Consider the following 13,419-nt stretch of genomic DNA (forward strand, 5'->3'; position numbering starts at 1 on the left):
TCCAGACGTGTGGATCTCCATGGTCTTGTTTGGCTGGGCATAATCAAATCGTCTTGCAAGTATTTGTTGATTCTCTCGCTCTCTCTCTCCCTTAGAGACAAGACTTAGGACGGCAAAATCTATGCCCTAAGGTCTTCTCACACTCTTAAATTGTAGTTTACTCAATTAATGCATTCCAAAGGAGATGTCACAACCTCACGGTTACATTATCACAACCCCTAAAGCCCTTTCCACTTTACCCTTCTATCATAGCATCAGTTCCACAATTCCCATAAAACATACTCTTTGGCTCTGGCTCTGCCTTTGGCATGCCCAAAACAAATTAGATTGTAGGTTACACAATTTAAAACACATCAAGTGATTTTCCTCTTTTCCTTCCAATGCTTTAACTGAAACTATAGGCTACACAATTGTTACATAATTAGAACTAGATTTGTGGCAGACAATCTTTCTGCCGTCGACAAGCATATAACTACTAACTTGAAATTGAGCTTGAATCTTGGCATTTTATCAAATTTGATATTGTCATGTCATCCATACTTGAAAGACAGTCTTCAAAAATTGAAAAGGAGAAAATGAATGAGTAAAACTATGGACATGTACGAAGTTGAAGCCCAACAAATACATGAATAAGGCGATGCACAAGAGGTCATAACTTATGCTCGTTCCTATCTATACAATATTGTCACATGGACTGCAATGATATGATTAAAGCTATTATCATCCTTCGATGTTGCATCTAGCTTGGATTTCTTGCTCCTTATATCGAAAACATGCATTAAAAGAGAGGAATGTTGTAAGAATTTATACTAAAAACTAGCAATTTTCAATGAACGAGTAATTGAAAATATGTATATGATAATATACAATATCATTATTCCAACCACACATAGTGTGGGTGGGGAGGCGGTGGCTTCCTTTCCCAACAACTAGTTATAATTCGAGGGCACGGGCCCCTCTCTGGGCATCGAGATTGAGAGCATCAAGAATATTAACATCGAGACTATTAGCATCGAGGATAAGTCTCGCAAATGGGTAAGATACTGGCAATAGTTATAATCGTAGTCAAATGTCAATAAATCACTACAAGCGGTGGCACTAGGCAAAATTCAAATTCTCATCGTATTTTTGGTAATTTCTATGATCTAGTATCTCTTGATGCCTCTCTCTCTCTCTCTCTCTCTCTCTCTCTCTCTCCTCCCCCCCCTACCTTAGAGAGAAGACTTAGGACGGCAAAATCTATGCTCTAGAGTCTTCTCACACTCTAAAATTATAGGTTACTCAATTAACATTTTAAAAATTTCACAAGACTTAGGACGGCAAAATCTATGCTCTAGAGTCTTCTCACACTCTGAAATTGTAGGTTACTCAATAAACATCTGGAAAATCTCAAGAGGCCTGCCAAAGGAGATGTGACAACCTCACCCTTAGATTATGACAATCCCTAAAGCCCCTCTTAATTTACCCTTCTATAATAGCATCTCTTCCACAATTCCCATAATAAGAGAACACAAAACAAACTCTCTGGATTTGTGCCTTTGGCATGCCCAAAACAAATTAGATTGTAGGTTACGAAAGTGAAAACACATTAAGTACTTTTCCTCTTTTCCTTGTGGCTTTGCCTTTGGCATGCCCAAAACAAATTAGATTGTAGGTTGCACAATTGAAGCACATTAAGTAATTTTCCTCTTTTCCTCTCTGGGCATCAAGATTGAGAGCATCAAGAATATTAGCATCGAGAATATTAGCATCGAGGATAAGTCTCGCAAATGGGTAAGATACTGGCAATAGTTGTAATCGTAGTCAAATGCCGATAAAATCACTACAAGCGGTGGCACTAGGCAAAATTCAAATTCTCATCATATTTTGGTAATTTCTATGATCTAGTATCTCTTGATGCCTCTCTCTCTCTCTCTCTCTCTCTCTCTCTCTCTCCCCCCCTGCCTTAGAGAGAAGACTTAGGACGGCAAAATCTATGCTCTAGAGTCTTCTCACACTCTAAAATTATAGGTTACTCAATTAACATCTTAAAAATTTCACAAGACTTAGGACGGCAAAATCTATGCTCTAGAGTCTTCTCACACTCTGAAATTGTAGGTTACTCAATAAACATCTGGAAAATCTCAAGAGGCCTACCAAAGGAGATGTGACAACCTCACCCTTAGATTATGACAATCCCTAAAGCCCCTCTTAATTTACCCTTCTATAATAGCATCTCTTCCACAATTCCCATAATAAGAGAACACAAAACAAACTCTCTGGATTTGTGCCTTTGGCATGCCCAAAACAAATAAGATTGTAGGTTATGAAAGTGAAAACACATTAAGTACTTTTCCTCTTTTCCTTGTGGCTTTGCCTTTGGCATGCCCAAAATAAATTAGATTGTAGGTTGCACAATTGAAAGCACATTAAGTAATTTTCCTCTTTTCCTTTTAATGGTTTAGTTGAAAGTGTAGGGTACACAATTATTACATAATTAAGCTGGATTTGTGGCATGCATCCTTTCTTTCGACAATGAACATGTAACTACTAGCTCAAAATCGAACTTGAATCCTAACATTTTATCAAATTTTAAAAGAAAAAAAAAGAATGAACAAAACTACAAACATGAGACATGACATAGGGTTCATTAGGACCCGATCCTACCTATAAATACAAGGGAGGTGATTTATATGACTTGTTGATGTCCATCTTTTTGAAGTTGAAGCCAAACAAATACATGAATAATGTGATGCTCACAAGAGGCCATAACTTATGCTCGTTCCAGTTTATACAATATTGTCACATGGACTACAATCGTATGAATAAAGGTGTTATCATCCTTCGATGATGGTGCATCTAGCTTGGATTTCTTTGCTCTCACATCGAGAACATGCATTAAAAGAGAAATAATTTAGATTGAAAACAAGTAATTTTTAATGAATGAGCAATTAAAAATATGTATATGATAATATATAATATAATTATTATAACCACATATAGTGCGAACGGGGAGGTACTGCGCTTCCTTTTCTAAATAGTTATAACCTGAGGACACATGCCCTTTCCTCAGCATTGAGATTGAGAGCATTGAGAATATTAGTACCAAAAATAGGTCTCGCAAAGGATAAGATACTATCATATTACGTGAATGTCAAGAGTCATAGTTATAGTCAACCACGGATAAAATTACTACAAGCAGCGCACTAGGCAAAATTCAAAATTTCATAATCTTTTGGCGATTTATATGACCTTAGAGGCAATATCCCATCTTACTGTAAAAATTGATTCTGCTCATGCCATGCTGTATAGAAATTCACTTGTTGTCCAAGGAAGGGGATGCACATGCAACAGTAAAGATAGTCTTTGCCTCTTCAAAACCACAAATAATGTGAGCAATAGCGCTAACTTTTAAGAACTAGACACTTAAGATATGTTGACATCACAACGAAACTATATGGTCTCAGGAGCACAAATGGACCAGGATACTAAGCCATTTTCACATGTCTTTGGCCATGCATTGGCAAGTGCTACCACATGCTTTTTTGGCTCGTTCAAAATAATTCCAACAACTTGCATGCCATCCTGCAACATAGTATCAATTGTAAAACTGACAATTTTGGAGTTGGCAGGACTTGTCTAAAGGAAGAGATAGTGGCCGCCATACTTTACTAGTACTCCAATGGCTTTGACAGTAGCAATTGCAACTGCAATTTTTGTTGTCATTGATACCTCCAGAGGATGACTTGAGTGAGCTCGCAATAATACTGTTGAACTTGCAATAGTAGGAAAGGATCAAAGGGGTCTCCACCAAAAGCGCGCAACTCTGCAAGGTTGAATATAGCTATATCCAAGTATCTATCTGTGCTCCCAATAGATGGAGGGAGAGTTGGGATTACAACTTGGTCCAAGGAGCTGTAAGAGGTCTTGGAATCTCAACACTGGGATATTGGTACTCATTAGTGATTTCAGTCCCTGAATCGAAGCCTCTCCCAAGTTGCAGGATCCAGGGCACACTCACACTCACCATGATAGGTTGGCCCTATCTGAGCTGCCCGTTGTTGGGCCCTACGGGTTATCTTCTACAAACACTTATTTCATTAATTTTGGACTCATATGTCTACATTTGGACTATTGCTAAAACTCCTTCCCAACTGAAAAGTTTACTATATGAAAATGTTGTGCGAGAATCAAAAGTTTACTTTTTGGGACAATCATTTCCACATAATAAATTTCAGAATATCTCTCTATAATGTTGTACTTAATAACAATTTAAATTAATAATTTAATAAAAAATAATAGTTTAATTACATTTAAATTAATAAAAGCAATTTAAATGTATGAAAAAATTATATGCATGCATGCATGCATGCATGTATGTATGTATGTCTGTATGCATGTATGTATGTATAGCCCATACATGACATTAATTTACCATAAGAGTCCTCTAAAATCTTCAAGATATCATAACGGTATTTTGAGAGTTTAAAAACTCTAAAATTTGGTAGATATGGAGTCACACACAACACTACACATGCATGCATGAAACGAACATGTCCTTGGTTCATCGATCAAAGGTCATTGTTACATATGGTGGGACCAATGTACTGCATTGTCCACGTGGCATGGGCATGCTTGTAAGGCTTTCGCATGCACTTGGCAGGCAGCATGGAGGTGACAACAACAACAACAACAAAATAAACAAATAAATAAATAAATAAATTTGGTTGTTGCCTCCGCACTGCCGCGGCAGTGCAATCTCTTGGACAAGGGAGGGAGGAAGGAGAGGAGAAGGGAAGAGAGAGAGAGAGAAGGGAGGAGAATGGGAAGAGAGAGGGAGTGAAGGGAGGAGAAAGGAGAGGAAGAGGGAGAGGGGAACGGAGCGCAACACGAGGGAGAGGGAGGGAAACGTCAGGGAGAGGGAGAGGGAGAAAGGGAGGGGACCACAATGGGGGTGAGAGTAGAAGGAAGAGCGAGAGAGAAAGGGAGAAGGAGAGAGGAAGAGAAGAGTAGAGGAGGGAGGCATGATTTTTTAAAAATAATTTAATTAGATCGGTGGGTGACGAGGAGGAAGAGAAGAGATCGCGTTGCTGCGGCATTGCGCAAACAAAAAAAAAAATTGTGTGTGCGTGTGTCGCTATCGCGCTACCACAACAACGCAATCTCTTAGGCACATTATAGAAGAAAGGGAGGGAGAGAGAGATGAGAAGAAGAGAGAGAGAGAGAGAGAGAGAGAGAGAGAGACAGGGGGAGAAAGATGGAGGGAGAGTAGGGAGGAGAAAGGAGAGGGAGAGGGAGAGGGAGAGGGAGAGGGGGAGGGGAAGGGGGAGGGGAAGGGGAAGGGGAGCGCAACATGAGAGAGAGGGAGAGGGAGATGGAGAGGGAGAGGGAGAGAGGAAGGAAAGGGAACTCGATGAGAGGGAGGGTGTGATTGAAAAGGGAGAGGGAGAGGTGAGAGTCAATATACTTCCCTCAAGAAATTCAAACTTCCCACTCCTCCCTCTCCCCCCCACCTCTCTCTCTCTCTCTCTCTCTCTCTCTCTCTCTTCCCCCTCCCCCATTCTCTCTACTTACATTTCACTCTCTTCCCCCTCCCCCATTCTCTCTTTTCCCCCTCCCCCATTCTCTCTCTCTCTCTCTCTCTCTCTCTCTCTCTCTCTCTCTCTTCCCCCTCCCCCCTTTTTCTTTTTCCCTTTCTCCCCTTTCCCCTCCCCCTCCCCCTTCCCCTCTTCCCCCTCCCCCTTCCACCCCTTTTCCCTCCCCCAGTCCCCAGTCCCCATTCCTCATTCCCCATTCCCCCCTTCCCCCTCCCCCCATTCCCCCTTTCTCCCCTTTCCCCCTTCCCCTCCCCCCCCTTCCCCCTTACTCCCTTTCCTCCATTCCCCTCTTTCCCCTATTCCCCCTTCCTCTCTGCCCATTCCCCCATTCCCCTCTCCTGTCTCCCATTTCCCCCCTTTCCCCTCCCCCCTTTCTCCTTTTCCCCCCTCCCCCCCCCCCCCTTTCCCCTTCTAGTTTAGCTAATATTTTAAACTTGAAATTCGATAAATTCGCCCGAAAATTAACATAACTTCCTTGTATGAGACCCAAATTTAGCCCTCCAAGTACTCAAATCGATTGGCATAAGCCATCTAGAGTCATCTATATGGTTAGAATTTTCAAATTCGAGCTTATAGAAAACGTGTGTAAAGTATCGTGCCCATCAAGTATGAGCACATTCGAATGATACACCTCAGATTCTCATAACTCTTTATGAAAAACAACATTTGTGGCGAGTTTGACCATGCAAAGCATATATGATGGATATGATAATTTACATCCGCCTCAACATAGGTTGGATTCACCTGTAAAGTATCATGTCCATCAAGTATGAGCGCATTCTTATGACACATCTCAGATAGTTTCTTTTGGCGGTTGTGCATATTACTTAGTGAAAAACGGGGTTTGTGGGCAACATTGACCATCCAAAGCATATCTGATGGGCATGATAATTTTTACTTGCATCAAAATATGCAAGATTGATGTCTACATATAGTATCATGTCTATCAAGTATGTGCACGCTTGAATAGCACACCTTAGATCGTGTTTTTTGGCAGAGGTTGTGCATGACACTTAGTGAAAAATAGGGTTTGTAGTAGCTGACCATCCAAAGCATATCCGATGGGCATGATACTTGGCATAGGACTCAAAAAAGATGAAATTGACAAAAGTGCAAGGTATCATGCCCATCCGATATGTGCGCACTTGAATAACACACCTCAAATACTATTTTTTGACAGTTGTGCATAATACTTGATGAAAAATTGGGTTTGTGTTGGCTTTGACCCATCCAAAGCATACCCGATGGGCATGATACTTTGCACACACCCCAACATAGGTTTGATTGACGTGTATGCAAAGTATCATGCCACACATGCAAAGTATTGTGTGTTAGAATCCAAGAGCATGTGCCTAGCGTGCCCCCCGCCAAGACCGCTAGCACCTCACGGAAGTGCACAACCTTCATGGCCACTACGGAGGCTCTGGCATGTGTGTATGGCAGGTCCCCACCCCTGCCATAAGGCACCCTTGCCTAGCCAGCCCTCCAACCTCCACAAAAGGCAAGCTTGGGGGAATTGAAGATAGGAGGGGCAACTTGGGCTATTTATGTCCCTTCATCTTCCACACACCTTTGTATGTGGGATACTTCAACCCTTTCTCCTTCTTCTTATCCCCTTTGTCCATGAGAGATTTGCACCTCCAACACCCCCCTCCAATCGATCATGGAGAGAGGTGGCCGGGGATCAGACCCGGGCTCTGATACCATGTTAGAATCCAAGAGCATGTGCCTAGCGTGCCCCCCGCCAAGACCGCTAGCACCTCACGGAAGTGCACAACCTTCATGGCCACTACGGAGGCTCTGGCATGTGTGTATGGCAGGTCCCCACCCCTGCCATAAGGCACCCTTGCCTAGCCAGCCCTCCAACCTCCACAAAAGGCAAGCTTGGGGGAATTGAAGATAGGAGGGGCAACTTGGGCTATTTATGTCCCTTCATCTTCCACACACCTTTGTATGTGGGATACTTCAACCCTTTCTCCTTCTTCTTATCCCCTTTGTCCATGAGAGATTTGCACCTCCAACATTGTGCCCATCTAATATCATTTACATGGTCAAGGACACTTTGTTTTCTTGTTTATGTACTAGCCGTCATGCACAAGGACTAAGAAAGCTGTAATGGAAAGGCTCATTTGCTTGTACAAGTCTTGGATGGGCATGATACTTACTTTAAGGTCTATACAAAGTAACCTACCCATCAAATACGATTTGCATGGTCAAGGACACATTTATTCACCACCTATCATGCACAAGGGTCAAAAACTTCATCCGTGTGTCTCATTTGAATATGCAAGTCTTTGATAGGAATAATACTTTGCATGAGCAGCCTAGTTCTTGTGAATGCCTCTTCGGGTGTTATTTCTTGCAATGAAGAAGTGGGACTCATGTTCATCAAGACTTACACAACTGTGTCACATGCCTCGGCCCAATACTATCTTGGAACATTCTTCTCATCGAGCATGCATCTAGATGACTCTACAATCACCGTGTTCTTTTGTTCACGAACCCCATTTTGTTGAGGGGTATGTCTAGATGTGGATTGATGTGTGATGCCATGATGTCTGCAAAAGGCATTGAAGTTTGTGGACTTGTATTCACCTCCATTGTCACAACAATGGAGGATCTTTAGGTACTTCCCAGTTTGCTTTTCTACCAAGGCTTTGAAGTCTTTAAAAGTGTTAAATGCATCAAAATTATATTTCAAGAAGTAGATCCAAGTATTCTGTGAGGAATCATTAATGAAGTTCATGGAATACAAAGCCTTATTAAGAGACAATAATATAGTAGTTGTGCCCATAGTTTTGAATGAATGGTCTGAAGAACATCGGTACTTAGAGTCAAAGATGTCAGAAAGGGCACCACATGACACCTTTAAAGAAAGAATGATTCTCTGATCCCCATCCCAACTGAAACCCAAAAGAGAACATCGTAATGGCGGATGACACACCCCAAAAAATAAAAGGGATCGGTAGCATACCCTTGCATAGTGATGTAGGCACTCCAATGAGCAATGGAGTTGCATTGTATGTCCGCACATTGGCATAGAACCTTCTCTCTGTTGGATAAATCTTGAGAGTGATATGGAAGTCATCTTCAACAAGTGTGGATGCATCATGAGAGAGCTCAAGAGTCCTAAATCCATCATTGCTCAGAGTGTCAAGATTGGAAGAATGTTCAAGCTTTCTTTTGCCATTCCAATCTAGAGAGCCCTAGTAGCTTATCAAAATTAGACTGCTTATTTGAGTACATGTGGCACAAGAGGTATGGTCACCTCAACTTCAAAAGCCTTGTAGCCCTCAAAAAGAGAAACAATAGGGGCTTCCACACTTGACTTTCAAAAAGACATATGTGAGGCTTGTTGCATGCGTAACCAACGCTTGCATTAGAGTAAAACCACCATGTGTCCTCATCCTTCCGTGTCTCAGATGTAGAATGCAATATGAGAACTTTATGTTGATAGTCTTGAGAGTTGTCTTCATCATAGGCATAGTGGATGGATTTTTGTCCTTGTATTACTCACTGTGTCCATTTGGGTGAGTAATATTAGTTTGGACTTTTCATATGGACTTAATTGCTACATGGATTTGGCATTTACTATCTCTCTCAAGAATTTGATCTCCATGACTCGGCAAGAAATGCATGACTCTAGTCATGCAGCATCCACTTCAAAGGTAGAGTCCTAGGAATTCCAAGAACCACAGGAGAGCTAGGAAAAATGAGCTAGGATGCAAATTAGTATAGGAGATCCCTCTTCATTTGCACCATATACTGGCATTAATGAGAGAAAGAGATCCACCAAAACTTTGCAAAGAGGGATTCGATGAGAAAGATGGGAAAAATATTGTAAGTTAATGCTCTTTTGCCAACTGTACGATCACATGCAACTACTATGTCCCTTGTCTCCTCTCTTGGTAATAGTAGATGGTAAAGTTCATGCACACATGTGACACCCCCCTTTTATTAAGTGTGAATCCCTCGAGTTGCTACTCTATGGATAATGCAAGGACTCAGTCAGTCATCGACTACTTTTTAATGTAGAGACTAACATGTGGACTGTCAGTTGGCCACCCACTCCTACCCACCTCACCTAACACCACATGGCAGTTAATGAACTCACAATCGTCACTTCCAAAGTTCAACCCCTGCCTTAAGGCTAACACAATGACTTGGAACCTACTATTTTACCAATCACCTTGCTATATTTGACCTGTTCATGGATGTTTTTATCAAAGCTGTACTTATTTATTAGTATAAAATCTTGGCATAAGTTTATTGAGCCAAAATTTTACCAATTTTTTAAGTTTCACAATATTGATAGAATATAGTATTCTTATATATATTTTCTTCCAAAATTTTGAGTAAAAGATGTAAATCCTAGCCAAATTTTAAAAATTTTTGCATAAAAATTTTGAATCTTAGCTAATGTTTAAAAGATTTATTTTTATTAGGGCATACAAGCTTTCGACACTAATATAAAAGTTTCACTTCTTAATAAAACTAACATGAAAATCATCGAGGGACCCATTGCATTAACCAGACATTAATGCTTTACCGATCGTTGCTTTACTCACCCTCATGTGATTCAGTTGTTGCCGCTATTATATTGCTAACATAGTGACTGTTGCTATATTGCTAATGCAATGAGATGACTGACAATGCAACAATGGCTCCCTAGGTCATTGCCTTATGGCTAAAGAAGCGATAACTTCTTTAAGGTTGACCCAGTGACTATTTGCTTTAAGGGATAGAAAGGCATAGAGACTGGGAAGCCAGGCAAAGTAGGTGAAGCGACACATGCACCTGAGGTCTAAGAGAGTGATAGGTGTTGAACTCGAACCATAGGGTGGCACCTCAAACAATGTTCTAACTAGTTCACTGCACTGTCACTTCCATTCGAGATCTCAACCTGAAGTTCATACTCTGTATATGGTCCCGCACACATGGAGTACTTAAGCTCAAAGGATGCTATGAGATTCAAATAAAAAATGCGGGAAAAATTGAACCCAAATTCTGGGGCCTCCGTGGCTCCTAACCCCAACTCCATAAGACCTCAATCCCCACTCCTTCCACTATAGCCTCACATTTGAGGGAATCATTCTCCAATCTCATGGGACGGCTCAACTTGTTTGAACCCAACATAGTCAATCCCTTTGCTGGAAAATTAGAGTGGCTGAAGGACTGTAAGACCCCCCACCAATGTACATATCAGGGAATTATCAAAACAATCCCATACCCATCTCAGCTAGGGAGCCTATAGGGCCATACATTCAATTCTATGAGGGTGAACCATCCTTTACAAGAACATCTAAGCCTTAGGAGGATTACCAAAAAGCGAGTGAGGAAAAATGAGCAAACCAAAAAAGCGAGCAAGAAAAAGTGAGCAAGCAAAAAAAAACAATAAGAACAAAACAATAATAGACTGACAAATCCTTATTTTAGCAATTGTCTAAGTTCTTCAAAAGTCCATGAGAGAGTTGGACCTATGTCATTGCCAAGGCATCATTAGTAAAGATGCACCCTATCTTCGCTCACTTCTACTCATTCAATTTTTTGTAACCCTCCATAATTAAGCTCTCTCTGTCTCCACAAGCATAAGTGAAATCACCAATGAAATCTTTCACATAAGTCAAAAGTTTCATAGGACTTCTTGAATGGAATAGTTCACATTACATGCATGTGCAAATGCTTGGTTTTTAAAACTCTATTCACTCTTGGAACAAAACCCATGTTTTTCTGTTTGCAAAAAAACCCTTCTTAATGAATCACTCTTACATCCCACCAATCCAACAAAATCTAAAGAGTAAGTATATCTCTGTCTTTAAAATGCAAAACAAATCAATCTTTTCTTATAGAAATCAATGGTAGAAGCCAAAACAGACAACATATTGACATTGTCCCTATTAGGTAAACTTTCCTCTAAATCTGATGCAAGAAATCGACTAATTATTTATTAAATTCACATTTTGATGCATGAAGTTTTACTAAATGGTGCAAAAGGTTATGATAATCATCTAAATCATGCTTGCCATTCGTTTTGATATGTAACATGATCCCATTTGGATTTGTAAATCAAAAAATACAGGATAAAATTCTCATCTTTTGGACCAAAAGAGGAAGCGCATTAATGCGCTATCTATTTTGGCCCAAAAGATGAGAATTTAGGCATCCTAAATTCTCATCTGTTGGACCAAAATAGATAGCGCATTAATGCGCTTGATGCCTAAATTCTCATCTTTTGATAGCGCATGAATGTGCTTCCTCTTTTGGTCCAAAATTCTCATCTTTTGGGCCAAAACAGATAGCGCATTAATGCACTTCCTCTTTTGGTCCAAAAGATGAGAATTTTGACGTCCTGTATCTTTTGATTTACAAATTCAAATGGGGTCATGTTACATATCAAAATGAATGGCAAGGCACAATTTAGATGATTATCATGACCTTTTGCACCATTTCGTAAAACTTCATGCATCAAAATGTGAATTTAATGGAATTTTTGCTAGTTTCTTGCACCAAATTTAAAGCAAGTCTGCTTGTAATAGGAGCATGTTAGAACTCTATCTATATATTGGGACAAAAACAATCAAATGTTTTCTATGCAAGTTCTTCTAATGAAAATATATAGAACACTTTTATGAATGTAGACTTTCAATAACATGTTATGATCATGTTCGATGTTGAAGTTTTTATTGAATGACGCACTTTAACTATGTACTACTTGTTGGTAGTAGCTAAAGCATTTCTATGCAAGCTCATCTCATGAGAATAAATAACACTATCACTAATGTAGACTTACAAGCTTATGCTATAATCATCCTCAAAATAATGGTAATACTATAAAGCTTCATTAAACGATCAGTACATACATATAGTGAGGTTACGTTTTTCTCAAGTAATGCACTTCAACTATATAGTACCTGTTGTTGATAGCCAAAGTATTTCTATTTAAGCTCATCTCATAGAATATAGAACACTATTACTAATGTGCACTTGCAATATTATGTTTATAATCATGTTCAATGTTGAGGAAACACTATAAATCTTTATTAATGATGAGTACATATGTACAATTAGATTATGTGTTGGTAGCCCAACCAATCCTGCGTTGTTCACTTTTTCTCACTCGCTTATTTGGTCCTACTTGCTCGACATCGCTTGCTTGATTGATTGCCTCCCTAGGAGGATTACTAACCTAGGTCCTTGCCACCAAGCACCAATAGGTAGGGAAATGATCAAATGGACTTTGGGAAGGGCACCTCAGTACATCCAATGGTCCCTTGTCCACATCTATACACCACTTGGGGAGGAGATGTACTCCTTTCCCCCCACTGCTCCATCTTACAGGACTATGCCTAACGTAAGCATATCTTTGCCAAGGCCCATGCCGGTGAGACCAATAGACCCAAGCCCACCATCCATGCTAGCCCTAGGTCCTACAAGGCCAAGACTAGTGAACCCACTGTTCTATCTGGCCAAAAAATTTATATAATCCATCCCAAGGCCCACCCAACTATGGTATAGTGCCCACCCCTCAAGCACCTATGCCTGCGCTATAAACAGTTCTCATAGATGAGGCAATGAGGATGCAAACGGGGTCTGCACCCAATTGGTCATGGAAAGAGACACCAATTCTTCATAAAGCCATCTGGTCATGATCTCTAAGCTTACCACTAAGATTTTAGGAGAAGGGGATCCCTTCTCCCATGTTGAAAGGCTTAAGCAAATCAACAAGACCTTTAGAGACATTGGTGACTTGGATAAAGTGAATGCATTTGGGCTTAACCTTGATGGAAAGGTAGGCCAATGGTACATCGCCTTAGGAGCTAAGGAAAAGATCAATTGGGAAAGA

The sequence above is a fragment of the Dipteris shenzhenensis genome, chromosome 18, assembly GCF_047967505.1.
Source record: "Dipteris shenzhenensis isolate YYH24624 ecotype China chromosome 18, Dip_SZ_1.0, whole genome shotgun sequence".
NCBI classification, from domain to species: Eukaryota; Viridiplantae; Streptophyta; class Polypodiopsida; order Gleicheniales; family Dipteridaceae; genus Dipteris; species Dipteris shenzhenensis.